Consider the following 8479-nt stretch of genomic DNA (forward strand, 5'->3'; position numbering starts at 1 on the left):
AGAGGAGATTCTAAGTTGAGGGATTAGCCGATTGCGCTACACTGAAACCCAAGGCAGTTCGGGATATGAAAAATAGCTATGAAATTATGCACTAGTCTCAGGACAAGATTGGGTAAAAAGTTTGTGACGTTTCGGCTTATTTCGGCTATTTCACGAAATGAGACCGGACTACTTCGAGATATCTTGAGATCACTTCGAGTTTAGTCCTTCATTTACTCGAGGAATAAACAGAGGATATTACATGACCGCGCAGAGACACGAAATTTCTCTTCGAGTGTTGAAAAACATTTCACAAGTGAGCGTTCCTTTCATACGTTGCGTGACTTTCTCAAACGTTCTCTACGTTTTTGGATTAGTCATGAATAATTAATTAGGGCATGTTTACATTTCAGCGTGAGTCAGCAGATTTGCATCAGTTACTGAAATCATTAAATATGTCGAAAAGCTACTGCTATTCGCCTGTTTAACATTTGCTAGAACCTTACGTCAACCTTATGTCAAGTTCCAAGCGAGTTCTTTTGCCGAACTAAGTTTTTTTCCCACGAACTGGAGTGCTGTGTTTAGTCAAGTATGACGAGGGTCGATTTTCAAGTTCTGTGTTTACAAGTTGGCGGAAGCCATAACATATCTGAAGTTCAAGTGAGAGTTTATTATTAGTAGAGGCTGTTTAGTTTTACTTAAGTTCAAGTCAAGTTTGTGTTGGCAGATGCTGTGTTTTAAAGCTCTGTAAAGACTGTATAATGTTCCTTTGGTATTAAACTTCCTTGTGTTAATCCGACATCCCTGCGTGCTAATAGTCAGTGAATAGTTATCCTCAAAACATTCGAACTTGTAACATTGAATTTTAGCCAATTTCATGCTCAACGTAATTGACTCCTTGCCCATGCCTTACATTTCTTTAATCAGTACATAAGATAGCTGTGCTGTTTTTGAAGCCTGATGTAAGAAAAATAGAGAATTTTGTTTTCACTGTTTGTTTTGTTAGACTTCTTATTCACTGCCAGTGACCTCATATTTGACTTAGGTCTAAACGTTTAGACCCAAGTCAAATTTAGAAGGATTTGTATGGATTCACCAGAGCATAACCGGGCTAATATCTAGGAGATAATTTGCCCCGAAATGCTACCTTTTAGCAAGCAGGCCTCTTGGATGTTGCTCTTTTCAGAATATCCTGACAAATCCCATAATTTCACAAATTAACACCTTACCATATTTCATTTCTTACTATTCCTCCGCGTTTACAATTAATCAGTTCCACAACCACGACGCCGAAGTGTACGCTCCTTAGAGTCTTGTGTTTGATTTTTATCTAAGCGCTGATGCACAGTTTTTGTTTGAAGTGATATTAAACGGCATATATCTTGTATTTGATGGCTAGATCTGTAATCGGAATTATAAAAAAATTGGGCCTACCTCGGGTGCCATGTAACGTGGCGTTCCACAGATGCCTGTGGTTGTTTGTTCTGCTGTCGCGAGCCCAAAGTCACCTATTTTTAGGTGGCCACTTTCCTCCAATAGTAGATTTTCCAGCTTTAAATCCCTAGTCAATTAGATAAAAAACAATAAAAAATATTCTCGTTTTGTTGTTGTTGTTATTTTATAGTACGTTGTTGTTGTTGTTGTTTCACAAACTATAGATTGAATTCTGCAAAAAGTCCAAAAAATAACTTTTCACGTTGTAGAAAATGCCAAACCGGTAGCTTTAAAAAGTATTATTGGATCGCGGTTTTGTAAAATAGGCTTTCCCGGTCGTCAGTGCAAAGCCCAGTTTTCCATTTAGTAACCAATAATTAAAAAATTATTGTAATGAATTGTAAATGTAATGTATTGTAATTGTTTGTGTGTCCGAAATAAAAAATAATAATAAAAAAAACTTTCCACGATACGGAAAATTCCAAACCGTTATATTAAGGAGGGGAGAGTGGGGGTGTGAGGGCGAGGGGAGGAGTAAAAGAGGGAGGTGTTAGGTAAATGAAGTAAGAAGTCATTTAATCAAAATAGTTGATCTCCAAATTAATCATTAATTAATTAATATTTTTGAATGATTAAGTGCATCCTTAGAGTGTCGTCTCAGTATTTATGTTTGATTAAATACAACACCCTGCCTTATTTACCTGTGAATAATTCCTTTGGTATGTATGAACTCTAACCCGCAGATTATTTCGGCTGCAAAAAATCTAAAATCAAGCACTTTGTTATTGACACAATTATAATGAAAATCATATATTGGTAATTATAATATTAAACAACAAAAACAAATTATACAAGCAACAACAGCCAGGGAGGTACCCCCTTCTCCCATCCAGAGTATTACAGGTGAAACTATTTCATTACCTGCAAATGCTCTCCGAAAATTTCTTGACAGCCGACAGCTGTGTCTCAAGATTTCCGTTGCTGCAAAATTCCATTATAATACCAAGAAATCCCTATCGAAAAAAGGAAGAAAAACAGTAGTACGATGTTCCTTACACAAACGTAACATGTAAACTACTTTTCCACGCGTCGTTTTGATTGTCATAAAAAAATCATTTATATCACTGCCATACCTTGAGTTTTGGATAATTGTGTTTAAATTTTTCAGTACTTGCTGACTAGTGTCATTTGACTATATCGAAGGCTCAGGTATAAAATATATTTTTGGTTTGGCGTGTTCTTTATTAGTTCTTCGCTGACCATTTGTCAGTTCTCAGGAGGAATTTAGTTTCCCTCTTACGTAAAAGGAAATTAACGTTTAATTACTGCCGATAGATCCAACGAGAGCTTCGCTTTTCAGCTTGACTAAGCCTAGTTGTTATATCGAAATTGGTCGGTTGCGCCATTTTTCTAAGCACACAGCAGGCCATGATGATTAAGACAAAATGAAGCTTTTTAAGCAGAAGAAAAGATGACAAGCGTTGCATAATAAGCATGGTGAGTCAGGGGCGGATCCAGGATTTTTTTTAGGAGGGGGTGCACTCGTCTCTTGCTCTACTTCAACACCAATAAACCACATAGTTTTTTTTTTGGGGGGGGGGGGGGGCGGGGGAGCAGAATACCAGTTGTACAAGAAAACTGCAGGTCATCTCAGGGGGGGGGGGGGGGTGCGCACCCCCTGCACCCTCCCCCTAGATCCGCCCCTTTGAGTCATGGTGCTGTCCAAGTAATATTCACGCTACGTCGCCTACCGTGATGATTAGATTTAGAGCCTCCTCTCGAAAAAGCGCTCCTCTTCGAAAGAGTTTTTGTTATTAAGTGCCCCCATTCTGCTAAGCGCCCCCATCGCAATTTTAGGGAACGTATCAACTGAGGCTCACCCTTTAATACTCACAAACGAACGGTAATGCCACCTTACAAAAACAGTGGTCCTCGTCTGAGTTTTGCACGTTGACTGAACATTCACAATATATTTTTGTTACTGTTACAGTTTCTGTTATTGCCTCTTTTAATAAAAGTAATATTAAAGTTTTGTTTTGAGCAGTCGGTTGTTTCTCAAAGAAGAAATAAGCGTCCTGTGCCGATTAAGCGCCCTGTCTCAAATAAGCGACACCGTGAGGTACCAAAAGTAAATAACCCCCCCGGGACGCTAAATCGAATCATTACCGTTAGGTAATTTTGTGAATAAGAGGGAGATGAGGGGGTAGTGAAATATAAAAAAACATGGGGACTGGAATAGAACTTTTTTGGTTGTTTTTGTAAGGAAATAACAATCAAAATGTAGAATTTATCCCAGGATTAGTGCTTAGTCAGACTTCGAACAGGAGCTGGGTGTCATCTTTTAATCGTATCATAAAAATTCATCCATACCTTTACGCAAATCAAACCACAGATGTTTGTCACGAATCCTGTTCCTCGACATTGGGCAAGCATTGCTACTTCTTTTTTACCCTCCTTTCTTTTTCTAGTTTCATGGCGTAATCTTGAGAAGAGTTACGGTTGGCAACCTGGAAAACCTAAGCAATGATACATATCTTTTAAGAGTGAGTGATACTAAGATAGCTTTTGTTTCCACAAGGGTACGTAGAGATTCCCGTTTGAGAGTAACAATCAGTAAACAACCTAATGTGAAAACATTGAATGTGTTATTACTGTCTCGTAAAAATAAACCAGGGTAGATGAATTTTGAAGGTCTAATTCCTGAGACGTCCGCGCATTTTAGTCAAGTTCAGATATCAATTTCTTCTTGGTTAAGATTCACTTGACAAAACAAAACTTTACCCATTTCTTTAACGTCGTTGCGCGACCACGACTCGAAACTGATAAACGATTTCACGTTTTGGTAAAGGCATTAACCTTAGACAACTATTTGCTAGTTCTTACACTTACACGATATCCGACACTGCCGTAAACGTACTATGTAATAACTGGGCAAGCGTTGCTACTTCTCGTAGCAACGTCTAGTATTTAAAATGTATTTCTAAATTTTTTTTCGTTTTTTTAGTTGTCAAATAAGGTTACAATATTGCAATTGTCTTACCTTGCCAAACCCGCCTTGACCTAGAAACTTGACATTAAAAAAGTCATCAATTCCGTTAGCCCACCAGACATTATCTGTGTGCAGGCGTTTAACTGGAGGCTCAGCCTGCTTATCTCCCGAAATTTTCCTCTTTCTTCCAGTCTGTAAAATTCAAAGTTCGTGATTTTACGTTACTGTTACTGAGAGCTTTAATTTGGTATTTAAATAAAGGCCGGAAATCGAAGGAAGTTTTGGATTCTGGATTCCACGTCTTGGATTCTGGATTCCTTGAGCTGTATTCTGGATTCCAAATCCCAGCATTCCAAAAAACCCTCAAAGGAAAATTCTCAGATTCCAGGTTCTTGTTTAACTCCTCCAAGTCGATATGAGAAAGACGGCATCTAAGTATTGGGCGATCCTGCTGTCCAAAGAAAACAGTTTTAATGGAATTCACAGTTTAAGGATGTACGTCTTACCTCCATTCGTCGAATCTCTCTCATTCGCAATGCAAAATCTCTCCGCGTACGCTGGATGAGACTTGCCGCACTCTGTTTAGATAGAAAAGACATATTTCCTTTCTTTTCTTTTTTTTTTTTTTAGGTTTCATAGTTTTTTTTTGGATATATGACTTTTTAGTGGATGGTTTATCATTACCTTACATTACCTTATTGATGGTGAAATGAAGGAAAGGAACACGCACATTTCACGTAAAAAAGTTAGTAAACGCAATATAGATGCATTATTCACCCGCTTTTATTTCTAGAAGAATGATGTATGCTAAATAGCCTAAAACACAAATTCCAACGGGAGATAAAAAAATTACTTAACTTTAGGGGTGCATTACTTAATTGTTATTTCCAAAAAGTGAGGAACAAATGATAAATAATTTAAAAAAAGGAAATAAATAAAGGAAAAGATCACTTGCAATACCTCATTTCGTTTGATTTCCTTTCGGCGAAGGAACGTCTTCCAAACGCGTTGAATGATGCCTGCCGTTTGCTGTTTAAAGAAAAAACAATTATTCAGTCAAAAATGAGAGCTGTGTATGAAACATCACTTTTATCTCTTTTGTCATTATTTTTATTTTCATTCATCACCTCTCTTCGTTAAAAGTCTCTCAGTTTCGATATAAATTTGCTCCATGTGCCCTGTATCACACTAATAAACGGTTACAGTATTTAAAATAATACAAATATAAAAACTAAATTAGCCTGAAATTCATCCGATTGCTTCGAGTCGTTTTCTCCTCTCAACAACGTCTGAATCGACGGGCCGTTAATGCCGTCCAGTGACGTCACTCACTACCCGAAAACCGGGTAGTGATTTTGATTGGTTGATTGTCTAAACATTCGCATAATTATGTATAATTATGAAAAATTTTAGCGGGATTGTCGCTCGATATTCAGCGGATCGCATCCCTTGAATGCTTTCGTGTAGTTCAAACATTTTGATAGGCTTAATCTTTATCTCAAACAGCAAAATTGCCCTTGTCTTTGAAACTGAAATGCTAGATTAAACTGCGAATGAAGGAAGAATCATTGCGGAGAGTCGGTAGGTTTTTCATTTAGAGCCGCTTTGTGGTTTCGGCGGCCGGTGATTTTGTTTACGCGAAGTTTTCTGAGATCAATGTTATAATTCGACCTTCTGCTATTTTCACCGTCAAGTGTAATGATTCTGTTAGCTTCTCTTTGTTTTTTTTTCTTCGTCAAGGACCAAACAGCTTTTTTTCAATTAAAGTATTTCATTGTGTTTTTGAACCGTAAGTGTTTCGTGTGTGTGTGTTTATTTCATTGCGACCGACTTTGATTATAGAATTCAGTACAACCGGTTCAGAGTTGTACTGCATGCAGTTGATAGTTTGAACGTTAAACATGAATTACGATCGAAAAAATCAAGCAATTCTGTATCATGCAGACATTTCCGAACGATATTTCTCGGTTTGCCACTTGAAAATCGTGTTTTACTTTTTGCATGAATTAAAGCAAAGTTCAAGGAGTAGTGACGTCACTGGACGGCTTTAACGGCCGGTCGATTCAGACGTTACTGAGGGAGTAATAACGACTCGAAGTAATCGGATGAAATTCAGGCTAAAACTAAATGTGATTGGTGGAGGAATACAATAGACGACAGCTTCGTCTTTCGTCTATTGTATTGTATTTCTAGCCCCTGATGAAGACTACTTTTGTCTAGTCAAAATATTGGGCAAATAAATTTGTAACCTTTAGCTGTCCGATCAGCCTTCCCTTCAATTTTCAATAAATGAAAAGATCATTTCAAATACCTCCTTTCGCTGGATGTCCCTTCGTTGAAGGAACGTCCTCCAGGCATGCTGGATTAGTCCTGCCGCTTGCTGTTTAAAGAGAACACATATTTCAATCAAAATTGATAACAGTATACGAAAAGTCACTTTCAGCTTTATTTAAAAAAAAAGCTATGATAATAATACAACCTCCCTTCGTCTAATGTTTCTTAATCGCGATATAAATTTTTGCCTTGTGCGCTCGATAACACATGGAAAGTCATTAACCGCTTTTTGTGAAATGATGGAAGGGAAAACAGAAATTTGGGAGAGAAGAAGGTTAAACTTGAGCAATGCATTACTCAGCTTCTATTTCCGAAACAAAATAAAAAAGCAAAATGCAGACTAAAAAGTGAATGAATAAATGAATAAATAAAAGTATCATTTTTTCCGGTACTTTTTCTTCCACTGCTACTTCTACTGAAGATAATGATAATAACAATAATGATAACGATGATGATTATGATTATTCATATCTCATACACTAGTTGTATCGGTGGTCAGGTATCCCTAGGTCATCAAGGTATTTCCTATAGCCATATAGTGGATGGTTTGTCATTTCCTTCTTGTGAAATGAAGGCAACTGACGAAAACGCACAAATTTGAGAGCAAGAAGGCTAGTAATAAGCGTACTACGGATGCATTTATCAGATTCCATTTCTAAAACAAATTTTAGTATGAAATACTTCTAATTAAAAACACAACCGGTCGGAGGGAGAAGATTTAGTAAACTTTAGGGGTGCATTACTTATAATTGATATTTCCAAAAAATGAAGAAAAAATGCAAAAGTGAATAAATACATGAAAAGATCACTCTCAATACCTGCTTTCGTTGGGTCTCCTTTCGGCGAAGGAACGTCTTCCAAACGCGCTGAATGATGCCTGCCGCTTGCTGTTTAAAAAGAAAGCAATTATCCAATCAGAAATGAGAACTGTGCATGAAACATCACTTTTCTCTTTATTGTTATTATTTTTATTTTCAATCATTACCTTTCTTCGTTAAATGTCTCTCATTTGCAATATACATTTGCGCCACGTGCACTGTATCACACTAACAGCACTCTGTGTTTATATATGTATCTTGGAAATATATGTTTGGAAAGTCACTCTGTTATCTTCATATTTGTTACTAGATTATTTCCATTACCTTGCTGCAAAAGGAAGGCCAACGAAAATACAAAGTTTGGAGGAAGACGGTTAGGAAACTTATTATGGAGACACTAATCTGATTTTTCTGTTCTAAAATAATACAAATATGAAATAAAAACTTATGAAATATATCCAAAATACAATTCGGCAGGAGGAAGAAGACAAGTGAACTTCAGGAATGTATTACTCATGCTCTATTTCTATTTCAAAAAAGTGAAAAATAAATGAAAAAAAAAAAAAGAATAAATAAAAAGATCACTTGCAATACCTCATTTAGTTTGATCTCCTTTCGGCGAACGAACGTCTTCCAAACGCGTTGAATGATGCCTGCCGCTTGCTGTTTAAAGAAGAAACAATCTTTGAGTCAAAAATGAGAACTGTGTACGAAACGTCACCTTTATCTAGTTTGTCATTATTACTTCGCCGGAGCGCAAAGTAAAGGATTCGCGACGCTCAGGAATGTATCAAAGTTGACTTTTTTTGACAAGATTGGGCACGCAAAGTTTGTAGGTTTTCGGTTTTATTCGGCTATTTAACAAAGTGAGAGCCGAATTTGTTCGAGATATCTCGGGATCATTTCGATTTCTTTGATTTATTCT

Source organism: Porites lutea, chromosome 12 (assembly GCF_958299795.1).
Source record: "Porites lutea chromosome 12, jaPorLute2.1, whole genome shotgun sequence".
NCBI lineage: Eukaryota > Metazoa > Cnidaria > Anthozoa > Scleractinia > Poritidae > Porites > Porites lutea.